This window comes from Hylobates moloch, unplaced genomic scaffold (genome assembly GCF_009828535.3).
Source record: "Hylobates moloch isolate HMO894 unplaced genomic scaffold, HMol_V3 SCAFFOLD_12, whole genome shotgun sequence".
NCBI classification, from domain to species: Eukaryota; Metazoa; Chordata; class Mammalia; order Primates; family Hylobatidae; genus Hylobates; species Hylobates moloch.
Genome location: NW_026652287.1, coordinates 69,543,003 through 69,568,709, shown reverse-complemented (window position 1 = coordinate 69,568,709; position 25,707 = coordinate 69,543,003). Strand labels below are relative to the sequence as shown.

General features: G+C 37.5%; 1 protein-coding gene across 4 annotated transcripts in view; it reads right to left on the bottom strand.

The window, feature by feature from the left end:
• Positions 1–25,707, bottom strand: part of FRS2 (fibroblast growth factor receptor substrate 2) — a 108,598-nt gene that overhangs the window by 64,715 nt on the left and 18,176 nt on the right. The window contains exon 2 of one of the 4 annotated variants that reach the window (XM_058424978.1): positions 22,992–23,085. The exons of the other annotated variants lie outside the window; for them this stretch is intronic. The gene's annotated coding sequence lies outside the window, so the exon portion shown is untranslated. The remainder of the gene's footprint in view (positions 1–22,991; positions 23,086–25,707) is intronic. 4 annotated transcript variants of the gene reach the window in all.

Here is a 25,707-nt window from a genome sequence, read left to right as displayed (position 1 = left end):
TTCAAACGATTCTCCTGCCTCAGCCTCCTAGGTAGCTGGGATTACAGGCACACACCAACACGCTTGGCTAATTTTTATATTTTTAGTAGAGATGGGGTTTCGCCATGTTGGCCAGGCTGGTCTAGAACTCCTGACCTCAGGTGATCCACCCACCTCAGCCTCTCAAAGTGCTGGGATTAAAGGCATGACCACTGCACCTGGCCATCCACCCATCTTATAATTGCAGAAGGTTAAACACTTTCCCACATCTCCCATACATCTAGGATACATGTTTTGCCAAACACACATGTGCATCCCAGAGTAGCAAACTAGTGAGCAGAAGCAGAGAGCAGAAGGAGCTCATTCTCACACTAATGGTGGAGCAGTTTCAGCAAGGTCAAGTCTAGGGCAGAGGTGGCAGCATTTAGAGTCATCCAGAGCCAGCAGTGTTGCTGGGACAGGCTGTGGCATCCGTCTGTCTCTAGATGGTACTGGCATCCTCATGGGAATTATGCAATGTGATTTGGAGCATTGTTTCTGGTTGCTTAGGCCTGAATCTGGTTCTCCAATCCTCAAAACAATTTGATAAGCCACTGAGCTCTACCCAATTTCCTTTTAAAACACATTTGATTTGGTTTTTACTAACCAAAAATTCTGATTGACATCATGCAGGGGCGAAATCTATTCTCACCTGCCTCACCCGCACAGAAAGAAAAGCAATTTTCCATCTCTCCAAAGAAACTCAAAAAGTATTGTTTGCTTTTAACCAATGGATTTATCCTGGGAAGTCTTGGAATTTTATTTTCATAAATTATGGATAATTATTTTCTTAATTTAGAAAGTAAGAAATATCTAGGCAGATTTAGATTTATTTCAAAGGAACACTGTCAAGGAGAAGTGATATCACAGGAAAACAACTCTATCCAAGGAGTAGCTTTCATTGAGGTAACAAATGATTCCACCATGCCTAAAACCAACCTATGCATTCCCAACAGTTTTCTTCCCAGCAGGAGCTTTACACTTGAGGAGCCCCACCCCCAAGGGTCATTTTTAGGTCAAAAAATTTTTAATTATTATCAGAAAACCATATATATTCCTCTTTTGTTTTAAAACATAAGAGTAAAATATCTGAATAGCAGAACTATCCAATTCTCTGTTAAAATAGTGCATAGTAAGTCAGTGCCTCATTGTCATAGGCTAATGTACACTCCTCATCCTCTGCCAGATTTCTCTGCAGGTCTATTTTACAGTTCAGTAACGCTTTTTCCAGTGTTCAGATGTTACAGCTCAAATCTGTTAATTTTATTACTCATCAGTATAAATGTTGATACAAGGTTTGTGGGGAGGCTGAAGCTTGGGGACTAGTTTCCCTAGTCTCAGCAGCCAGTTACCATATATATGAACAAAATCAAGCATAGTTTTTTTTTTTTAAAAAGGTGATTGTTGACTGCCAACCTAAAAAAAAAAAGAGTTTAAAACAGCAAATCTTTTCAGATTAAAATTTAGGAAAAAAGAAAGAAGAATTTGGAAAGGTATATTGCTGTTAATGTACATCCAGTGTATTAAAAAGCCAAAAAAAAAAAAAAAAACCCAAACTTTGCCAGAGATTTGGGGGCAGGGGGAGAAGTCACACAATTTCAAGGTTCATGCTCATGCATTAGAGCTACATTACACCCTACAAGTAGCTGAGGCCTTGAGAGTTGAGCAACTTACCCAAGGAACTTATCTTCTGATTCCTAGCTGAGTGATGTCATTAAGACATCTTCCTTTTGCCCTTCAAAATAAAGTTAACTGAAATAAAGTTAACTGAATACCATATGGCATGATTCCTGAATTTAAAATAACAAGAAAATACTAAATCCAAAGCAAGTGATTTCAACTGTTTGTATTCTTTTTAACATAAAGTTCTGATTTATAATTCATAAATACTCTAGACCTATCAGTACAGAAAAAGTCATCAAGGTAAGTAAAAACTTTTTATAGTGTCTACAAGTTCATTTCTAGGTAATGCCCAGGATGTGTTATAAAGTAAAATCATTTTTGCATATGTGCCAAGAGCTATTTCCTAACCATCAATTATAATCTACAAGTTGTTATTTACTGCATGCCCTCAGAACATATACCTAAACACCATGAATTTAAGTGTATGCCACTCAACAAAAAAAATTCCTTTCTGGTCACAATCCACCCACCTTATAAAGATACCACAATCCCTTAGGAAAAAGTTCTTCTGCATTTGATTCTTATACTAAATGTAGTATGAGCTTTCTACTCAAGGGAATAAAAGGAAAAAGTTCATACAAAATCCAGGTCTTCTTTCTTAAATGAGGCTTGTGCAAATAAGTCTTACAAACTAGCTATATTTGTGTCTTATGAGAAGCCTAGAAGAAGCAGAGCTAAAAAGGTCCTAAGGCTAGCTCTGAATTACTACCCCGTTATAAAGAGTAATTTATGCTATGAAATAACAGTAACAGTCAAAATATTCCCCTCCCCCGCCGAAAAGAGATGAGCTAACAGACTCCTATTAAAATAAGGTGCAAGAACAAAAAGTACATGAAACCCAAAAGAGAACAGGGAGGGAGGGTGTGTATAAAGAGATAAAAGGTTTACAGCAAGGAAGGCAAACCTAAGACACATGTACTGCTATTTCTCCTCCTTCAAAATTGGCAGACACAGGTAACAGGTGACAGCTCTGTGGAGTCTGGCAAAGGCTTCAGAAACCTCTGTTACAAAGCAATGGGAGCTGTCAGATTAAATATAACACTGTCATCCCTGGTTGAGACTGACTGAACAAAAACTGCAGAGAAAACTCATTAAGGAGATAAGGAGTATAGAGAAAAACAGTAACAATAATAACAGCCAATATTTACTGAGGTATTTTTTGTTTTTAGGTTACATACATTGTTCATTTAATCCTCAAAACTAACTTCCTAACTACTAACACTGTGCCCATTTTATAGATGGAAGGAAACGAGATTTACAGAATTTTCAATAACCAACTAGCCAAAGTCATATATATAGTAAGAAATGGGGTCCCTAACACGGATATGAGCAGTTTACCACTCCTTTGTGATGGATCATAGAACTCAACGACTGACCTAATCCTCACTTCATCTCCATGTAAATCCACCAGTTCAGAGTTTTTTTAAAACAAAATTTTAATTAAGTAATATCACGTTTCTAATTGAAACTGTGGGAAATATAATGAATATACCAAAACTGATATTTTTATTGCTTTTATAATTAACAGTTTGATGAACACTTTCTACACAGACTTCTGTACATTTTTATTCCATTTATAAAACATTATCAATGGAATTCTGGGTCAAAGAGTGTGCACACATTCAGCCGGAACATTTGATTTTATCACTACTGAAATGATGAAGAGATGATGGTCCCTTTAGGAAAACAACTGTGTCTTATTCTCCCTTGTATCCAAAACATCTAGTACATGAGCAAGTATTCATTGACTGCTTAATGAATGATGGAGGTTTCCCTTCCCTTAGCACACAGTCTCTGAGGGGACAGCAGGTTCCCAAATGAGAAGACAAATGACGCCAAATATCAAATTTATTGATGGGCTGCATAAAACCCTCCTTAGGGAGAAAAAAACACAAGTACTGGCACTGCCATTCAAAGTATCTCCATATGCTTAAAAGAGTTGGATACCTATAGCATATTTATAGCATATTTAAAGAATACAGTATTTTAGTAGATATGTAACACTGAAAGATACTACTTCTCCCAGTTTATTATCTAAATGGCACACTGTCCATGGAGATAATTTCAGAACATGTTCAAAGAGCTTCAAAGGGCTAAATATTTTAAATACTAGCTAGATTTTTCATTTTACATTGATTTTTATTCACAGGTACTAATGTTATTATAGCAGGTATCCCATAAAGATGAAAAACAGATTCACTATAAGACAACGTGCAGGGTATTGAGCTAGCACTTTAGATGTATTAATTTAATGTTCACTACATTCCATGCTAGGTATTATTATCTCTATTTCACAGGCAAAGAAACAGAAGATAAAGAAACTTGCTTATTTCTTTGAACCAACACATTCTGGCCACATGCCTAATCACTACACAGTATTGACTCCAAGTAACAAGCAAAAGCAAATACAGTTTCTGGCACAGCTTTCAGTGGACATTCAAGATAAAGGGTACAATGACAATATGCTTGCCAGAAAATAGGGTGTTCAATCAATTTGGATGGATGATTTATTCATTTAGTAAATAATTATTTATCTATCATGGGCCAAGAACTGTATCAGAATATGTGAGTATTTTTCAAACCTTGAAAACAGTTTAGGGAAGAAAGAGGCAGATCTTGTAATATAGATATCTAGTGTACAGAGACAGATGTAACGGAGACAGAAAAAAATAGAATTATTCACAAGTGTCAAGACACAGAAGGAGTAATTAACTCTACCTAGGGCACTCAGAGAAGTTGCACAGAAAGGAAACAGCTCAATTGCAACTTGAATAACAGACTTTTAATGTCTCTGGCTATAAGTTTCTCTCTCAAAATCATTCTCCACAGATGGGTCAGGTTATCACTATGAAAAGTGCTGCAGCAGTAGAAGCACAGAATATGGCTTAGGACAGCTGGCACCACATGAGGTACGCTGGGGAGAGAAAGAAGGGGCTAGAGATTGCCACAGATCTGCAGAATCAAACCCCTACCAACACAATAGAAGCCAGTGACAAAGAAGTCCATTTATCACACTTAATTTTATAGCTAACATGGCTATTAAAACTGCCTTTGTTTGGCATACCTGTAAATTACCAATAAATTCTTAATAAAATAAACCTAAATTTAAAAACAACAACAAAGGAATGAGGGCTGGGAGGGGAAAGGTGGATGTAAAGCATCACTGACTCTTCTTGAGACCTTGCTTTAAAAAGTTATAGGAGTTTTTAGAAGTATAAAGCCTATAAGGATGAGGAGAATTGGGAAAGACACAACAGCAAATTAGAGTCATCAACAACATTCTGGAAGCTAGAAAAGGAAAAGAATAACCTATCAAGACCAAGAAAGTTGAAACCTAAACCTGACAGGGAGAAGCCATCAGGAAGCAAGCTGATAAAGACAGAAAGTAGAATAATGGTTGCCAAGAGCTAGGGAAGGTGAAATGGGGAGTTACTGCTTAATGGGTGCTGAGTCTCAGCTGGAGATGATGAAAAAGTTCTGGAGATGAATAGTGGTGATTATTGCACACTAATGTACTTAATACCATGGTACTGTATACTTTAAAATGGTTGTAGCAGTAAATTTTGTTATTATATTTTACCACAATTTAACAAAAAAAGCAGCAGCAAGTTGACGCATGCTGGAAAGATTTAGGTATTGTAGGGTCAGTGAAGACAAAACACAGGATGGGGCTGGAAACCATATATGACTGGCTGAAAATTCTTATAAGTGGCCTCCCCCTGAAAACCAATCTTCTCCCTATCCCTGATAAGAGTCTGGAGATGCATCGCTGGAGAGGGTGAATGAGAGACCCCAATCTTAGGAACACGAGTCACAACTGAAGCAAGACAAAATGTCTTACTGAAAAAGAGGAGAATTATGTGAAATTCTGCTCAGGATGCAGAAGACTATCTCCCAGGAGAAAATGGAGATGACAGATTACTTAATATGTCCAACCATATTAAGAGCTGTTTCAGATTTGTTAAATAATTGTAAATGAATTAACAACAAGAAAAAAATTTTAAACTGGGATAATTATCTGGAAAAACAAAATATAATTAGTGAATTTTGTGACTCAGTTGTGAAAAATATTTGCGTAGTCTTAACAAACACTAAACTATCCCCCAAATCTGATATCCTATAAAGATGAGAAAAAGGGAAGTATGTATAAATGCCTGTGGGCAGTAGAGAGATTAAGATAACTAATCTTCATCCTTCTTAGATGGAAGTCAGTAGCTACTATCTAAAATGAAAACCCAACAAAAAGCAGAATAACTGCCTTAGAAAAATGAAGACAAATATCAGAACAAATAACTAAAAGAACTGAAACTGACTGCCTTGTAAAGATTGGTAATTGGAGGTGAAGAGAGATGGGGAACTGTTTTCATAAGCCTTGTAATACAATTTGACTTTTTAAACTACACATGTACAAATATCACTTTAATTTTAAAATAAATACAAACTTAATTTAGAAAGGTAACCAGAAGATTTTGTTTAAAAGATCTAAAATTGTCTACAGAGTATACATTTTTTCCAACTATCATTATTAATTTCTGTTAATTCTTAGGACTTTCAGTAATAGTGAGGCCAATCATAATAAATGCCTTTCTTGTAGTACAATTCATTAACTGGTATGTCATTCACTAGAGAAATACTTTGGGAATGTAGCAATTCTAAAGCCTAACTGTTTAAAACCACTCCTTAAATGCTGTATTTTCTCTCTCCCTAAGAACAGATATTTGGATATATTTTATATACGCTTACATTATTTGCAACTCTTGGGTCAAATCCAAATTTTGACATTTTGAATGACTAGCATTTGTAAACACCAGTGATAGCGGAGTTGATTCAAGTCTGAATGTCAAATGATACAAATGGATAGAATGAAAGGCTACCTCACGGAAAAATACACACAGTAATAAATATGCAAAGAAAACAGTAAACAATCTTATTATCTTATCTGCAAGAACTGCAGCACTGCAGCAACTTTTTTTTTGTTGCCCAGGCTGGAGTGCAATGGCGCGATCTCGGCTCACCACAATCTCCGCCTCCTGGGTTCAAGCAATTCTCCCGCCTCAGCCTCCTGAGTAGCTGGGATTACAGGCATGTGCCACCACACCCGGCTAATTTTGTATTTTTAGTAGAGAACAGGGTTTCTCCATGTTGGTCAGGCTGGTCTTGAACTTGCGACCTAAGGTGATCAGCCCGCCTGGGCCTCCCAAAGTGCTGGGATTACAGGCGTGAGCCACCGGGCCTAGCTGCAACTTTTTAAGTGCCATTCTTGTAGGCACAAATTCATCAACCAAATATAATCTGATTAACATACTTCTACACAGTGAAAACCAAGAACCTCATCCAGAAAATGAAAATGCTTAAAAACACAAGATTAAAACCATGAGATTAAAACTACATCAGTCTATTAAATTTTTAAAAAATTAATGACGTTCTTTTCATATAAAGATAAAAGCTATGAGGCCTTGGTTTCCTTTCCCAGCAGTACTAATGGGCTATGTTGATCTACAACACAGAGTTGCTGGATTTCATGTGTCAACTATAAAAAAAATTTGCAAATAATTAAACAACTATTACAAAAGCTTAAAAACATTAAAATAATATTTGTCTTATTATTTACATTGCACACCCATATAACAGGACAGAAATATAGTCAGAGATACAGCAACCAAAAAAAATGCCAAGTATTTACACTGAGTGCCCATTATGTGTCGGAACATGACAGAAAGAAATGCATACTCCTCCTGCACTCAAGGAGTTTGAAACTGACTAGTGTAGGAGAGGGGGTAAGAAGTATGCTGCAGTAGGGCTGTGTCTTAGTGTGTTTTTTGCTGCTTATTACAGAATACCTAAAACTGAGCAATTTATAAGATATGAAATTTATTTCTTACAGCTATGGAAGCAGAGAAGCCCAAGGTCGAGGGACCGCATTTGGTGAGAACCTTCTTGGCTGGTGGGGTCTCTCTGCAGAGTCCTGAGGCAGCAGAGGGCATCACATGGTGGGGCTGAGCATGCTAGCTCAGGTCTCTCTTCCTCCTCTTATAAAGCTACCAGTCCTATTCCCGTGATAACCCATTAATCCATTAATCCATGAATGTATTAATCTATTCATGAGGGCAGAGCCCTCATGACCTAACCACTTCTTAAAGGCTTTTCCTCTCAATATTGCCACATTGAGGATTAAGTTTCAACATGAGTTTTGGAGGGGACAAATATTCAAACCATAGCAGGCTGCCAATATTAAGACATTAAAACAATTCATAAACAATACAAAACAGAGAAATAACTAAGAACTAAACTACGAAATTGTACATTTAGAGAAGGGGAAGATAATAGAGGGCTTGAAAGACGACGCCGAACTGGGTCTAAAAGAACTTTCAAATGCTATAAAAACATTTGAAAAGATAAGGGATATTAGGGAGAATGAGTACTCTCTCTCTCTGGATTTTGCTATATATTTAAATAATACGTATCAGTTAAACGAGAAAAGAAAAGGAAAGAAAAAAAGAGAATACATATCAGTACTTCCCAAATTTATCTGCCTAACTGCATTTGCGATACTATTCTAAAATACTGGATAAATTCAAGAGACTACTAAAAGTAATTATAGCTTATGAAGGATCCAGGATCAAACCAATTAAGTGTTATAGGACCCAATTAAAACAAAATCAAATATAGTCTTTGGGGATATAGGGGAAAAAAACCACAAAAACAAACCCCAACCAGACTTCTGGAACTCTTATTAACATTAAGACAATAAACTAAATTTTGAAACAATTCCCAGAAGTGTTAATGCTCAAAGTGACTCTTCCCCATGAACAGAAATTTTGCAATATAAGCATGTCTTGCAAGCCAACTCAAATAGTGTTCGGGTAAAAATAAAAAACATCTGAAGACAACTTTACTGTCTCATAATTTTTTAAAGCACTAGGAGAAATTTTTAGGTTAGTATAAAAACATTAAAGAAAACATGAAAATAAAAATAAGAGAAGAAAAACTAATGAAACACTTCTGGAAGAAGAAATGGTGGTCAGTGGTGGATTCCAATCAACCAAAGGTGAAAAAAACAGAAAAAAGACAAGGAATTCATGTGCAGAAACATTCTTGGAATCTACATTGGAAACTAATCATACAAAGTAATCATCACAAAATGAGGTCCAGTCTACTGGTTAAAAGCATAAAGAGCTTTTATGACATTTTTCCACACAAACTCAATGTAGACTTTCCTCCACTACAAATACACAAAAGGTTTGTGTTGGTGCAATTTACTATGCCTATTCTCAGCCCTAGGATATTTTTGTACCTAACCTCAAATTGGAAATGAGATGCTATCTGTCCTCAAAATGTTGAGTTATTGGCAGAAACATAGTTCCATGTCTAATAGAACTTATATGCTGTACTACAAGTTTTTTAAGCGGTATTCTTTTTTAGATGTAAGACCACCTATATAGTTAAAATAATAAATCAAAACTTGTGGAACACATTATTTGCTGATGTAATAAAGCAAAAATTTTCCCTAGTATGAGAATACCACCTTAGTGCTTATTTACCCTACTGCTAAACAGATTCTTATTATGTATATCCTTTATTTTATCGAATTAGTATTTCAAGGTTAGCTACACAGTGAATCCTACTATTCCACCACTGTAAAAGCAGAGAAATGTTCCACAGAACTATATTCCCAAAACATTAAGCCAAAAGTTGACTGCTACAAAAGAAAGTTCACACTTCCCGTTGCTTCCATTTCCTCATTTGCTAATATTAGGTACCATGTGATATTCAGTTTTTAGAAACAAAAACTGGAAATTAGAAGAGGCCAGGTACATTGGCTCACACCTGTTATCTCAGCACTTTGGGAGGCCAAGGTGGGAGGATCACTAGAGGCCAGAAGTTTGAGATCAGCCAAAGCAATATACTGAGACTCCATCTCTACAAATACAGTACAATACAATACAATACAATACAATACAATACAATACAATACAATACAATACAATATAATACAAATGAGCCTAGCATGGTGGCATGCACCTGTAGTCAGTTCCTGCTACTAAGGGAGGCTGAGGTGGGAAGATCGCTTGAGCCTAGGGGTTTGAGGCTGCACTAAGCTGTGATCACACCACTGTACTTCACCCTAGGTGACAGAATGAGACCCTGTTTATGGGGGATTAGGCTTCTATCACCAGATGCACAACTGTAAGCAACTTAAAAAGTGGGGAACTGGAAATAGTTGTCCATTTATTTCCATCAGGTTGTAATTCTACTTTGAGGAAGAAGGAAAAGTTATTTGTGTTTTTAAAGTTATCATAATGCATATTTTATGTTTAAAGCGGACATTAAATAAAAAGAACAGTATTACATTATAATAATCTATGAGAAAAAATGTATTTTTTATAATGGGATGCAACTGTTAACATAGCAGACTTAGGTTATTTTCCCTCTATAATATATATAAATGTTTCTTGACTTGTGACAGGATTACATCCCAATAAATCTATTGTGACACCAAAAAATCAAAGGTAGAACCATTGTAAATCAGGGATCATCTGTACTTTGTTTTATTTGGTCTTCTTAAATAAACTCTCACTTCAGTCTCCTGGTTCTATGCTTTAAATTCCCTTAAAAACTTTTTATTTTATTTATTTTTTTTAGATGGAGTCTCACTCTGTCACCCAGGCTGGAGTGTACTGGCATGATCTTGGCTCACTGCAACCTCCACCTCCTGGGTTCAAGCAATTCACCTGCCTCAGCTTCCCGAGTAGCTGGGATTACAGGTGCCTGCCACCACACTGCATTCATTTCCCTCATATTTATAATTACCAGGCTGTATCTATTAATTTGCTTGCTGCTTGTCTCACTCATCAGAATGAAAGCTCCAACAGAACAGAGATATGTCTCCTGTTCTCTGCTGAATACTTAGCACCTTAAAAACTGTCAGGTACATAGGCATGCAATAAACATTTTGTGTTTTAGGAGAGACGGGGTTTCACCATGTTGGACAGGCTGGTCTCAAATTCCTAACCTCAACTGATACACCCACCTCGGCTTCCCAAAGTGCTGGGATTACAAGCATGAGTCACCACACCCAGCCAAATTTTAAAAATCTGTAAAAGCAATTTAATACTAATTTTCATTTGGGATTTAAAAAATAAAAGCACTGGTGTTCTCATTTCTATAAAATGGCTAAACTCTGCACCCCAGGGGTGATGTAGGGCATGAGAACCTACCCTTCCACTCTGCTTTCTTCTCTGAGCCATCATTCCCCATCTTACTCCTAGCACTGAAGAGGTAAATGCAAAGGCACTATTCCACAACTTCAGCAGTTCCTACCAACTACTGCCCAAACTCCTCTCCACAGCCCAAAAGAATCTCCATTACCATCACGTAGAAGCTCGTGGTCTCTGGTGATAGACGGATGCACAAAGGAGGGTTACTAATGCTCCTCTTCACACACCACACACAAGAGGCGACTGCATCACTTACTGGCAGCCATGCAATGGGGACTGTCAGTAGTAGGCAGAATTCTAAGATCCAAAATCCCTGCTCCATGATGCATATACCCTGTAAAATCTCTAGGACTATGAATATGATGGGATTTTACCTTCATGATCAGGCTAACTTTAAGAAAATGGGATTATCCGGCTGGATAAGCCTGAACTAACCTCAAAAATCCTTCAAACGTGGATCTAGAAGACAGAAGTCAGAGAGACTGGTCGGTGAGAGATTAGACAAAAAGGATATTCTCCATAGCTGGCTTTCAAAATGGAGGGGGGGCATATGGCAAAGAATAAAGGCAGCATCTATAAGCTGAGACTGGCTCCCAGCTGACAGCCAACAAAGAAACAAGACGTCAGTCCTACAGCTGCAAGGAACTCAGTTCTGCCAATAATCTGAATGAGCTTAGAAATGGATTCTTTGCCAGAGCCTATAGACAAGAAATCATCCCAGCTGACACCTCGATTTCAACCTTGTGATATCCTGAGCGGAGAATCTAGCCACACTGTATCCAGATTTTTGATGTACAGAACTGTGGGTGCCACTGAATTTATGGTAATTTGTTATGTAGCAAAATTAATAAGGGACTCCTTGGAGGGAAAGGCTGTAGGCAGCGGCGGCTGCGACTGCAGCTGCTGCTGCTGCTAGAATAGGTAGATTTCCTTCTAGCTTCAGCAACATCTCCAACAGGAAGACCAGAGGCAGACTATAAATTTGCCTGGAAACTAAAGAAAGGTCACCATAATGGGGTACATAGCTTTGAAACCACACTGCATTCATTTCCCTCATATATATAATTACCAGACTATATGTATTAATTTGCTTGCTGCTCCTCTCACTTATCATAATGAAAGCTCCATCAGAACAGAGATTATGTCTCCTGTTCTCTACGGAATACTTAGCACCTTAAAAAATGTCTGGCACATAGGCATGCAATAAATATTTGCTGGATAAGCTGTCATCAACCAAAAATCACAGTGGCCGGGCATGGTGGCTCACACCTGTAATTCCAGCACTTTGGGAGGCTGAGGTGGGAAGACTGCTTGAGCCTAGGAGTTTGACACCAGCCTGGGCAATCAGTGAGACCCGATCTCTATAATAAGAAAAAAATTAAAAATTAAAAAAATCACAGTAAACTGTGTTATATATAAGATTTCTTAGAATAACTACATTATCAACTGGAAAAGCTGCATTCAGTGAAGTCCATTCTAATAAATGATGTCCCTTTAATACAAAAGATAGGTGTTGGCCGGGTGCAGTGGTTCACACCTGTAATACCAGCAATTTGGGAGGCCAAGGTGGGCAGATCACTTGAGGTCAGGAGTTCAAGACCAGCCTGGCCAACATGGTAAAACCGCATCTCCACTAAAAATACAAAAATCAGCCGGGCATGGTGGTGGGTGCCGATAAACCCAGCTACTCAGGAGGCTGAGGCAGGAGAATTGCTTAAATCCAGGAGGTGGAGGTTTCAGTGAGCCAAGATCGTACCACTGTACTCCAGCCTGGGTGACAGAGGGAGGCTCCATCTCAAAAAAAAAAAAAAAAACAGATAGGTGTTTCTCCATACAGTTGGTTTCACACATGCTTCCACAGATGTCTACGCTAATGCTGTCTAGTAAAGAATGCTTGTAACCTGGAAAATACATCAACAACAATAGAACGGTGTTTTAATAAACACTATGATAATGAAATCCCAACATCAACTGATTAAGACGGGGAATTTACTTTCAGGTGATACAGCCAATTCATCACCTCTTTCCACACAACCGTGCACACCCTCCAGAGTTCAAGAATCCTGATATGCTTGAAGAAACTGAGAACCAGAAAAATCTCCAGATGAGCAGTGGAGCATATTTCTACAGTGAATCACACTTACATCTAATTTGTTTGTCATGCTAAACTGAATGTTGCTCAAAATTAAGTTTAAAAGCCCTAATATAATGCAAAAGAAATACGTTAACAATTATACCTTCTACTGAATACAATTTCTGGCACATTCAAGAGCAGATAACAGCAAGAGGTATCTAATTCTAATACATCTCTTCTGCTAGAAACAATTATTTCTATTCCAAACTTCAATATGGTACATGCCAAAATGATTCACTGGTTGGTTGGGAGTCACAAATGTCTTTCCACCCACACAGAATCACTGTTAAAAATGGCGGTTAGGTGCCATGAGCAGTCTGTACTTCAGGTACATTACAGAGCTTTGTGTCCTGGTAATTACATTATGTATTTATTTATATCTTGTCTCATTCTTTTAAGGGGGAGGAGGGAGGTTGTAATCATCATATGTAGCAATGTAATGATTTTTTTTTAAGGATGGCAATTCCTAAACAAGTCTTTTTTCAACAGAAAAAGTTCATCTTGAATTGGGACCATCTCAATTCAGCTTGAAAAGAAGGCAGGGAAAGCACATATATTCCCCTTAGATATTCTTTAAAATTAATTGTATAATGTAGAAAACAACAAAGTACTATTATGCATAATCCACAGAAAAGTAGAATGATTTAATCACCATAAATTTAAAGAACTTCCAAAAATGTGTTCAGAATTAAGGGACAAATTTTCATTTTAAGGATAACAAAAACACAAGTAAACCATTAACACATTCATTCCTCCCCCATCCACCAAAAGTAAAAAGAACTTCACATCGGTGACCAGTGTTGATTCACACCTTTGTATATGACTCACAAACTATTCCTCAAAATTATTCCCTATCCCTATTATATATAATCACATTTCCTCAAAGTAGGATCTAAAAAGGGGTGGAATTCTTCCTTTTTAGAGACAGTTCATATACAAAAAGATGACAGCCTAATTCACGTTTAAGCCTGTATCTACAAATGTCATTTACTGAATTATTAGGGTTGATTTAAATAAGCCTGCTAAGACTCAATCATAAGACCAGAATCATAACCAAAAGAAATGTTCTAACAGATACTATATTTGAAAGCTAAGAATGTATTTTCCTCATCATTGTTAGGCACCTTGTCCACATTTTCATTTACTAATTTATATTCTAGATAAAACTTCCTAACACACTGAGAAGGTATTTTATCGATTCCTCTCTATTCCCACCGCCAATTCCTCTTCCCTCTGCCATACCTTGGTGTTCCCCACTTTAGGATGTGTGGGATGTATGCCCACTTTAGGTAGAATGCATATAATAACCAATCATGTCATGAGAAAGTTAATAGCTTTTCAATCCCTCAAGCCTTCTAATTACAAGATCTTAGTCTCTTCATATCGTTTGTTGTTTTTTTTTTTTTTTTTTTTTTTTTTTTTTTTTTTTACTGGGCAGATTTAGGCTCGGAGAATTTAGCAGGTAACAGCATCTATCTAAAAGTTAATACCATTATTTTGTTGTTATTTTAATGTTGCCATTGCCAACTATTCAAAGCCAGTGATACTAGTTTTCCATTTACAGTACCAATATAAAATTTATCTTTAAATAAATCTATTTAAGGAAAAGAGTCATTTAAAGATATTAAGGAAATAACTGAATCTTGGAATGGCCCTCAAAAAAACTGAAGTGTCAGAAACACTACTCTGACCAGAATTGTGGCCATTTTAAACTCAATTTTTTCTCCACATTTTCTGGCTTATTTGATGACCCCAAATTCTCAACTAAGCTCCAGATTCCAACTTGGGATACTATACCAGCACATCAAATTCAACACCATTTTCTTCTGGATCATCCCCCACCCCCTCCCTACTCCAACTTCACCATCAAAACCTAGCTAAATTCTCCTATATAACAATTCACGCAATCTAAAAATCTAGAAGCTACCTGTGATTCATCCCTCTCCATTCACTGAATTTCAGAATTTACCAGCTCATTCATTCCACAAATAAATTCATGCATGCAAATAAAATCATGTTATTTTAGAATGTTCTTTCTTAAAAACTTTCACACTCTATGAGGAGATATGTAGCCTTGTGGATGCTTTCTCCAAAATTGGAGGGTGGAGGGCAGAGGGGAAGACATGAGATGGGACAGATTTGAAAAGGAATGCCCTAAAATATTAACAGGGGTCATTTCTACATGGCACATAGTAGAAATGAGTAAGTTCCACCTGCTCCATATTTTCCTGTAACTTTGTATGTTTTCTATATTTTTATCATCAAGAAAAAAATACATTCCAAAAAGTGGTCCCATCTGGACTCATGTCTCAATTCCTATTCAAGCATCCTAGTTCAACTCTCTTTGAATCCTCCTGTCCTCTAAATTGACCTTTGCAAAGGTCATTGTCCAATACATTATACACACAATTGCCTGAATAATACTCCTGAAAAGTTTTCACTAGGTTACACTTCTAGTCAACAATCTTTAATTGTTTCCTATTGACTATAATCATAAGAGTTGCCTACTCTGCCAGTTTTTGGGCACTTATCTAGCCCCAATTCTACCAATATAATAGATTTTCATGGTATCTAGAATCAAACTGCTCAAGTAATATTTCCATCATTTACCAGCTGTGTCATCCTACAAAAGTAATTTAACCTCCAGATACCTTGGCTAAGCATTTGTAAAAAGAGGGGCAGTAATACCTCATAAAGTTGTTATAAACAACAAGTGTGTAATGAAGGGACTGGTACATAATAGAAGCTCAATAAACAATAGTGTTATTACTCCTTTATAATCATACACACAATCTCAGCTCAAGGCTGGTTTGCCCACTATCACAAATACACCTGACTTTATGTGCTTGGCTCACAGTGTTTCCCATGCCCTGAATAACCTCTGCCAATCCTCCACTTCTTCAACCTCCACCAGCTCTCTGAAACGTGCACAGGCCAGACTTCCCCCACTTCTCATATTCTTTCCAGGGGTGTCCAATCTTTTGGCTTCCCTGGGCCACATTGGAAGAATTGTCCTGACCACACATAAAATACACTAACAAGAGCTGATGAGCTAAAAAAACAAAACAAACAAACAAACAAAAACACACACACACACAAACCCTCATAATGGTTTAAGAAAGTTTACAAATTTGTGTTGGGCCGTATTCAAAGCCATCCTGGGCCGCATGAACCGCAGGTTGGACGAGCTTGCTCTACACCTCATGTCTCTTGTGTCAGGTGAATTAATACTCATCTCAAAACTTGTAGACTTCGAAATTCTCTGTCTTAGCCTCTATTAGACTATTAGCAGTCTGAGGATACTCATTGTGCCTTATACTTTTATCCCTTGATACATTAATTCCTTGTATAGAATAGATCCACAACATAAAATTATTGTCTTGCATATTTTAGTATTTCCTTTCCAACGAGACTCCAATCTTCCTGTCAGGGCTAACTTATGTCTTCTTTGTAATCCTAAAAATACATAGTATAATGCTACTGGCCCACTCTACATTCAGAAAAATAGCACTTTAGTTGATAAATCTCACAAAAAAAGAAATGAGAGAAAATAGCAAGTTTCTACTGTAAAAGTTTAATGTACACATCAAAAAAATCTGAAAAAACAAACAAGGTCTGATGATAGATATTGGTGGAATTATCTTTTTCCTGGAATAACAGTTATACTCTCATAATCACCTTACCATTTGAGACATCTACTAGCAGAACACAGCAGACTACTACTCTGCTCAAAACTCTCCAAAGACTTTCTATCTCACCCAAGTAAAAGTATTTACAACGGCCAGGCCCCTTGTTCTCTCTGCAGTTCCTTGAATACAGTAAGAACCAAATTAGCTCAGCTAGAGCTTTTACACTTGCTTTTCCCTCTCTTGAAATGTTCTCTCCCAAATATCTACAGGGCTCACTCTCCCATGCTCTTCAGGCAACCTCTAGGAGAAAGCCCTTTCCTTATCATCTGCTATGGTCTGAATGTTGGCATCCCCCTAAAATTTTATGTTAAAACCTAGTACCCAAAACAACGGTATTAAGTGGTAGGGCCTTTGGGGAAGTGAGGAAGTCAAGACGGCTCTGCTCTCATGAATGAGATTAGTGCCCTTATAAAAGAGGTTGAAGGGAGCAATCTTGCCCCCTCTACCATGTGAGGACACAGCAAGAGGCACCATCTATGAAGCAGAGAGTACGCCTTTACCAGGCACTGAATCTACTGGTCACTTGAACTTCCCAGCCTCCAGAACTATGAGAAAGAAATCTGTTACGTATAAGCTACCCAGTCTAAGGTATTTTGTTATATTAGCCTGAATGAACTAAGACACTAAGAGCACTAAGCTCACCCCACATTCCAACCCTTTCGCCAGCTCTTTCTTCATAGCGCTTATTACCACCAATGAATTATATATGTACTTATTGTCTCTTTCTAAACACCAGCCTGTAAGCTACATGAGTGCAGGAACTTTGCTTTGTTCACTGCTACAGCCCCAGTCCCCAGTACAGACAACAGGGCCCAACAGTCAATAAAGATTTGTTGTATGAAGAAATGAATCTAGGTTGAATTGACTCTAGAACATTCTATCTTCAATTTTATTTAATATCATCCATTTTATATCTTTGCTTCCTCATTTCCTCATTCATACATTTGGAATAATACCTAAACCTTGCAGGAGATGTAGGGATTAAGAGACAGAGTAGGAATAACTTAGAATAGCATCTAGCACATAGAATTGTTCTGTTACCTATTGTTATTAATTTCAGCCACTTAGATCCAATTATATTCTTAGATATAAATGTATGATTCCTATTTGTTATGCCCTAAACAACGATTTTTGTAGGCAAATGGTAAAGACAACTAATATCTTCTCTAACCAAAAGTTACCTTAGGCAAAAAGCTACAAAGTATAGAGTGCTTCCTAATAATGATAAAACTACTAATACAACTGCAAGTTAGAATTGTTATAAACTATTATTATAAGTGAAAGCGTTTGGTTTATACATATCTGATCTGAAGCCTGTAAGAGCTCTACCAAACCCAAACTAGGTTGCTGTTTTGACTTTAGCTGGACACTTCAAAAATATGTAGATATACATATTTTATCATTCACAGGCTCCTTTCTGTTGCAATGGATTTGTTCATCAGAATACAAGCTTTTTTTTTTTTTTTTGAGACAGAGTCTCACTCTGTCACCAGACTGGAGTGCAGTGGCGTGATCTCGGCTCACTGCAATCTCCGCCTCGCCAGTTCAAGCAATTCTCTTGCCTCAGCCGCCCGAGTAGCTGGGATTACAGGCGCCCACCACCATGCCCGGCTAATTTTTTTGTATTTTTAGTAGAGACGGGGTTTCATCATGTTAGCCAGGATGGTCTCGATCTTCTGACCTCGGGATCCACCCGCCTCGGCCTCCCACAGTGCTGGGATTACAGGCGTGAGCCCCCACGCCTGGCCAGACTACAAGCTTTAAGTGCAAATCCATGACAGTATGTTTTAGAACAGAGTTTTGACCATTTATCAAGAAAACACACTAAAACTTAAAAGAAAAAAATTAATATTATCATAAGTCAAATATTAATGCTTTATCAGAAAGCTAAATCTAAGTCAAAACTACCTGGCCTCCAAATCTGGCATACTATTAATAATTCAGTTAAGCACTCCTTTTTTCCTTTTTCTTTTTTTGAGAGAGTCTTGCTGTCATCTAGGCTGGAGTGCAATGGCACTATCAGAGTTCACAAAGCCTCTATCTCCTAGGCTCAATCAATCCTCCCTATAAGCCTCCCAAGTAGCTACGACTACAGGCATGCACTACCACAGCTAGCTAATTTTTGTTTTGGTTGTTGTTGCTATTTTGTAGAGACAGTATCTTGCTATGTTGCCCAGGCCAGTCTTAAACTCCTAGCCTCAAATTATCCTCCTGCCTCAGCCTCCCAAACTGTTAAGCATTATTTTGTAATACTCCTAAAATTTAGATTTTTATTATAGTCTCCATTTTTTTTAAATACACCATTCTAGAGAACTACCCAAACAATCTAGACTGTGTTTATCACGCAAGCTACAGTGTAGTTAATCAAAAGGTATTAGTGGATGTATCCATACAACAAGGAAATATTTATTATATTGAGGCACAGACATGAGAAAACAATCAATGGAATTTCTAATGGTAAATAAGCCAAGACTAGCAGCTAAATGCTAGGCCCACCAGGCATGATGAGTAAGCTGAGTATATTCCATGTATAGTACAAGTTTCCAATAATTTGAAGCAATAGGTTTGTTTCATAACACATCACTTACAGATTCTAAGCACTGTAATACTTAGCAAGTATTTATTTAGCATTTATAAATGCTATTTCTGATTAGCCACTTTTGGCCAAGAGTATGTGTTCTGGGATGAGAAAAACAATGAATGCCTAAAAGCTCCTGTTCATCACTGTTCTTCAGCTCCCATGAAACATTTAAGTGTGTAGGAGATTTAGTCGTCATATCAATACCAGGGAATACTGAATTAAAACCTAGAAGCGGCCAGGCGAGGTGGTTCATGCCTGTAATTCCAGCACTTTGGGAGGCCGAGGAGGGTGGATCTGAGGTCAGGAGTTTGAGATCAGCCTGGCCAACATGGTGAAACTCCGTCTCTACTAAAAATTTAAAAATTAGCCGGGCATGGTGGTGGACGTCTATAATCCCAGCTACTCGGGAGGTTGAGACAGGAGAATCACTTGAACCCAGGAGATGGAGGTTGCAGTGGGCCGAGAGTGCACCACTGTACTCCAGCCTGGGCAACAAGAGCAAAACTCCATCTCAAAAACAAAACAAAACAAAAACCTAGAAACAACAGGCTATAGCGTAGGAGAACTTACTTAGGTGCTGTGAGATAAAACATAGGGTCAGCACTTACAAGATCCTGAGAGTGACTGCCTCCTTAAATTTTAAGTCCTACGTGCCTCCTTGACTCACTCTGGCCTTAGGTAGAGCCAGGGATGCTATTAAACATTCTACAATGCATAGGACAGTCTCCCACAACAAAAAAGTATCTGGCTCAAAATGTCAATAATGTTAACATTTAGAAGCCCCAGTTTAAAAGAAAGAACTGAGTTAGAATTCCAGCTCCACAACTCATTAGCTAAATGAACTTCAGCAAATTATATAACCTCTCTGAGACAGTTTCCTCATGTATAAATTGGATATCATGCTTATACTGAAAGATTGCTAGGAGGAAAAACTGAGACAGAAGCCCTAGGCACAGAGTAGACACTCTACAAATGTTAGTTACCATTCTTCAGAGTAAAATCTCCATCACAGACAGAGCTCTGGCCCACTCGAAGATGTATTTGGTACTATAATTATTTTCTTTATCTCCTATCAAAATTTAAGGAACTTGAAGATAAGAGTCCTTACCTTATTGGACTTTGTAGCCTCAGCATCTAGCACAAATGGATGAATAAATTCTAAGCACCTACCCATTACAATAAGGTATACATTGCATTGTGCAAAATTGCCAAATATAAGAAAACATAATTCTTGCCCTGGAAAAATTCTGAAAAGAAGCCTAACAAGAAAACAAAACATACAGATAGATTTAACACAGTAGGCACTCAAAAAAAGCTCATGGAATGACGGGTAAAATTCACGTAAATAGCTGAGGCCACGATTGAATACTACTGGAATGCAGATGAAATAGTATTAAAGATATTTAATCAGGGAAAAGGCATATTTTAAATCAACAAAATCCTATGTATATGCAGCTAGTATTTTCTAAAGGGAATGAAAGTACACTTAATGAACAAACATCAAAATGACAAGTGCTATCATTTGTCATTTCAGCAATATTTAGCTAAATTTGTTTTTTGTTTTTTTTTTGGTTTGTTTTTGAGGCGGAGTTTCGCTCTTGTTGCCCAGGCTGGAGTGCAATGGAGCGATCTCAGCTTATCACAACCCCCGCTTCCCGGGTTCAAGCGATTCTCCTGCCTCAGCCTCCTGAGTAGCTGGGATTACAGGCATGTGCCACCATGCCCAGCTAATTTTTGTATTTTTAGTAGAGACGTGGTTTCCCTATGTTGGTTAGGCTGGTCTCGAACTCCCGACCTCAGGTGATCCGCCCGCCTTGGCCTCCCAAAGTGCTGGGATCACAGGCATGAGCCATAGTGCCCAGCCGCTAAATTTCTTAATTCAGATGACGGCAGCACATTTTAACAGGTTCAAAGGGCATTTTAAGCAATTTTAAAAACCACATTAAATTTTAATGGGAGCTTATCAAATCCCTGACATCCACAATCCTATAAATCATCTGAGACAGAATAAGACCAAAAAGGCTGATGCCCAAATGTCTGTATACTTTGCTGAAAAGGCTGAGCTCAAGCATACCCAAAGTGTGTTAGAAGCAACTTTTAAAATGCACAAATGTAACAATTATTTTTAAACCAACAATTTTAGAAAAATAGCAGTTCCTATCTAAAGCTTTTGTAAATATAAGACACTGGCTTTGCAAATGTCAGCGGAGTTTTAAGATCTCTTTCTAAAGCAATAGTCTCTCTGTTTTGCTTGGTATCTTAATATGCCTTTAGTTTCAAAACTTAATTTGCCAACACTATTCCTCTCAAAACCTCAGGAATTCCATTACTAGTTTTAAACTAAATTAAAGGAAAATAGACACATTCAACCCATGGCAGAAGTATGCACAAAGTGTTTGTTGATGCTCATAAATAGACTGAGAAATTTAGACACACCTGAAGGACAATGGCTGTACAGTCAAGTCTGTTTTGCTCCACCATGGAACCAAATAGAGAATTACTGCTACCAAGTAAGACCAGCCCTAGATACCTCTAAACTAAGTGGACTGTAACAGACAGAACAGTATCTTTAAGTTAGAGCTTTTGTGTATGTTTTCACTTCAGGGAAGAATAGAGTATCCCTAAAAAAAATCCATATGGAGCCAAGCTATCCTCTCTCCCAAAACAATCCTTAAAGTGACTTCAACAGTAACCACTCACTTGCCCCCCAAAAATATATCAGATTTTTTTAAAAAGGAATAAACTATGCTTAACATACAGATGGTTCTTTGTCTTATCCCTAGCAATCTTCTTTTCCATTCCATTTCCCTGTTCTCAGATTCCATAAATCTTCCTGACAATTACAGCCATTTCCACTTTTCATCCCTCTCCATCACCTCCTTAAAGAGCTAATTCATCTTAACTCACCTGAATCACAGGTATCAAGATCCCCTGGGTGGAACTAGTAACATTTTCCCATTTCCCTGTTACTCCATTTTATATGACTTAATGGAAATACAGATTCATAATTCCAAATTACTTTGTTTCTTTGTCTTGTTTTAAACTCTCCATTTCCTCTACCCCTAGCCTCTAGTCAAATTCTTTTTTAAATGCAATTCATTCACAAGATACAGGCTATCTACATAAAGTAAAATTACAGTGACTGCTAGTAATGAAAACAATACATTTTTTGATGAAGTAAACAAGTGAAAGCCAGTTGTCTGTACAAGAGTGATCAGTGCTTGCAACCACATAACAAAAATAGAAAAAATAAATCTAATTATAAACAGCATATAACCAAACTAGTAAGCATATTTTTTGCAGAGTACCTTATAAAACTAACATTCTATCTTTAGAAATGAATACACGAAGAACAATTTGGAAATATTTATCAAAAATGCTATTGTATATCCACTGGCACAGAAATTCTACTTCTAATTTTAAAGTACTGATATATATTTGCATGGGCAAAATATGTATACAATATTCATGAAATCATTATTTTAAAAGCCAAACATAGCCCCAGCACTGTGGCTCACACCTGTAAACCCAGCAGTTGAGAGGACTGTTTGAGGCCAGGCACTTGAGACCAGCATGGACAACATAGCGAGTCCCCGTCTCTACAACAAAATTTTAAAAACTTAGCTGGAAATGGAAGTATGTACCTGTACACCTGTAGTCCTACCTACTTGGGAGGCTGAGTCAGAATGATCCCTTGAGCCCAGGAGTTCAAGACCGTGGTGAGCTATGATTGTGACACTGCACTTCAGCCTGGGTACCTGTCTGGAAGAAACACACCAAAGATAGGAAACAAACTTAATGTCCACCAAAAAGGGAATTTACAGTACATTCCGTTCGATGGATACTAAGCAGCCATTAAAAAGCTATGTATGGGCCAGGCGTGGTAGCTCACGACTATTAATCTTAGCACTTTGAAAGGCCGAGGTGGGCAGATTGCTGGAGCTCAGGTGTTTGAGAGCAGCCTGGGCAACATGGCAAAACCTCGTCTTTATAAAAAATACAAAAAATTAGCCAGGCAGGTGGCTTGCGCCTGTGGTCCCAGCTACTTCAAGGGCTGAGATAGGAGGATCGCTTGAGTCCAGGAGGTCAAGGCTGCAATGAGCCAAGATTACGCCACTGCACTCCAGCCAGGGTGACAGAGCAAGAGACCCTGTCTCAAAAGAAAAAGAATGTGGTTATAAATGTAGGAAGAAAACGTGCTATAAACAGCAGCTGCCTCAGGGCATGGGACCTAGTAGACAGAAAGGTAGGAAAAAAGACTTGCTTTTCACAATAAGCCCTTTTGTATCTTTAAATTTTAGATCATGTACACATACTAAACTTTTGTTAAAATAATTTTTAAAACAGCAAAAGAATTTAGGACATTCTCTCAGATCTTCTAATCCATAAATAGTTCTACTCTTTTATCTCTAGGCACTTTTAATTTGGACTGAAAATCTAGGCTACTAGAGGTTACCAATAACCACAGGTAGAGGACTTATTTCTTTAGTGAAAAGTATAACCATGGCAACTTTGCATCAACCAAAACAAAATATAAGAAGTCAAGAAATAAAGAAAGTATCTTACCCAAAGCAATCTTTTTACAGAAATAACACTGAATACAATACAATTTTGTTAGCACTCTACAAACTGTGCTTCACCAAAAGAAAAAAACTATCTGGCTGAAATTTCTGGTTATGGCCTAGGTCGCAAATGGCTATATACACCAGAAATATTTTGTAAAGAACCTAAGAAGTGCCAAAATCATTTGAATCCAAAATGCAGTTAAAAACAAGAGAAGAGGGAGGACAAAAACTTAGGCAAAAGTTTCAAATGCCAAAAAAAAAAAAAAAAAAAAAACCCACACATTTTTAAGGTATTTTTCTAATGGAATTTTTCTTTTTAGCTCTTAAATTCCAAATAAGCTGAACACTATAATCCCTCAATTAGTCATTAAAACTCAAGAAATGTAAAGAAACAATTCATCTTTTTCAAGCTAATTTTTAAATGTTGCTATTTAATATGATTTTTGTTTTTGCTATTAGATAAAGAACTATTAATTTGATAGCAGCTAATACTACTCAGGTCCCCTCTTCTTTCTCAGATTCAAACAATCTATTTGATTATAAAACTAGAAAGCAAATTCTTGAAATGGGGAAAATACATAATGGTAACATTATAAAGAGTAGTGTATTTATTTTTTGTTAAAATCCTTTACTGGTCTTTTGTTAACAAGATTATGACTTGGCCATCTGAACATACTGCTACATCAGTATGTTTTAGACTTGATGACCTATTTTTTTTTTTAATCAAACTATATAGCTCAAAGGTTTGTTGTTAAAATCAATTGCAGTCTCTTGAGGTCTAGAATATACCTCAGCAAACAAAAGATGTTAGCTGGCATATCAAACAATCAGTATATTCCTTTGCCAGATTCAAACACTCAGGCTAATGACCCCCAAAAAAGCCAAAAAAAAAAACCCCAAAAACTTCACAAAATGTACAGTTAAGAAAACAGGATGTAAAAAACACCTCAGAATTAATATGTGGTATTTACATATCTTGACAATTACAAAGAAAAAGGACAAGAATGTCACCAACCAACTAATAATTTTTTTTTTTTTTTTTTTTTTGAGATGGAGTCTTGCTCTGTCACCCAGGCTGCAGTGCAGTGGCGTGGTCTCGGCTCACTGCAATTTCCGCCTCCTGGGTTCAAGCGATTCTCCTGCCTCAGCCTCCTGAGTAGCTGGGACTACAGGCATGCACCACCACACCCAGCCAATTTTTGCATTTTTAGTAGAGACGGGGTTTCACCATGTTGCCCAGACTGGTCTTGAACTCCTGAGCTCAAGCAATCCTCCCACCTCAGCCTCCAAAAGTGCTGGGATTATAGGCGGAAGCCACCTAACCAAGTCTTACAAGCTTAATTTTTGTCTTGGAATGTACCCTCATTTTTCTTACACAGAGTTGGTGCAAAAAAAGAACCAAGGAGCAAAATGAAGCCAGTATCTAAGACGTGGGACAACTTACAGATCTCTACCCCAAACACTACATAAAGACCACTCAAGATTACCTATTGACTGGGTAAATCAGATTCCCTAAAAGGCATCAAACACCGGCACAGAAGGTAAGAGTACATGCTGTATTTGAACCTATACACATCTAGGTAAAAATCCTGGGGCTCCATTATTATCACCTGCCTGACCTTGGGAAGGTTACTTAACTCTCTGAGGCCTCAGTTTTTTCATCTATAAAATGGAAAGAGGAATAATAATTCAGTAGAAACTCTTTTAACAGACTTCTACTGTGTCAGACTTACAAAAATAAAGCTCTCCAATCCCTCCATAAATCACTCCCTAATGCCCAACACAGGCTCATCACCTACACCTAGTAGTCTTCTAAGCA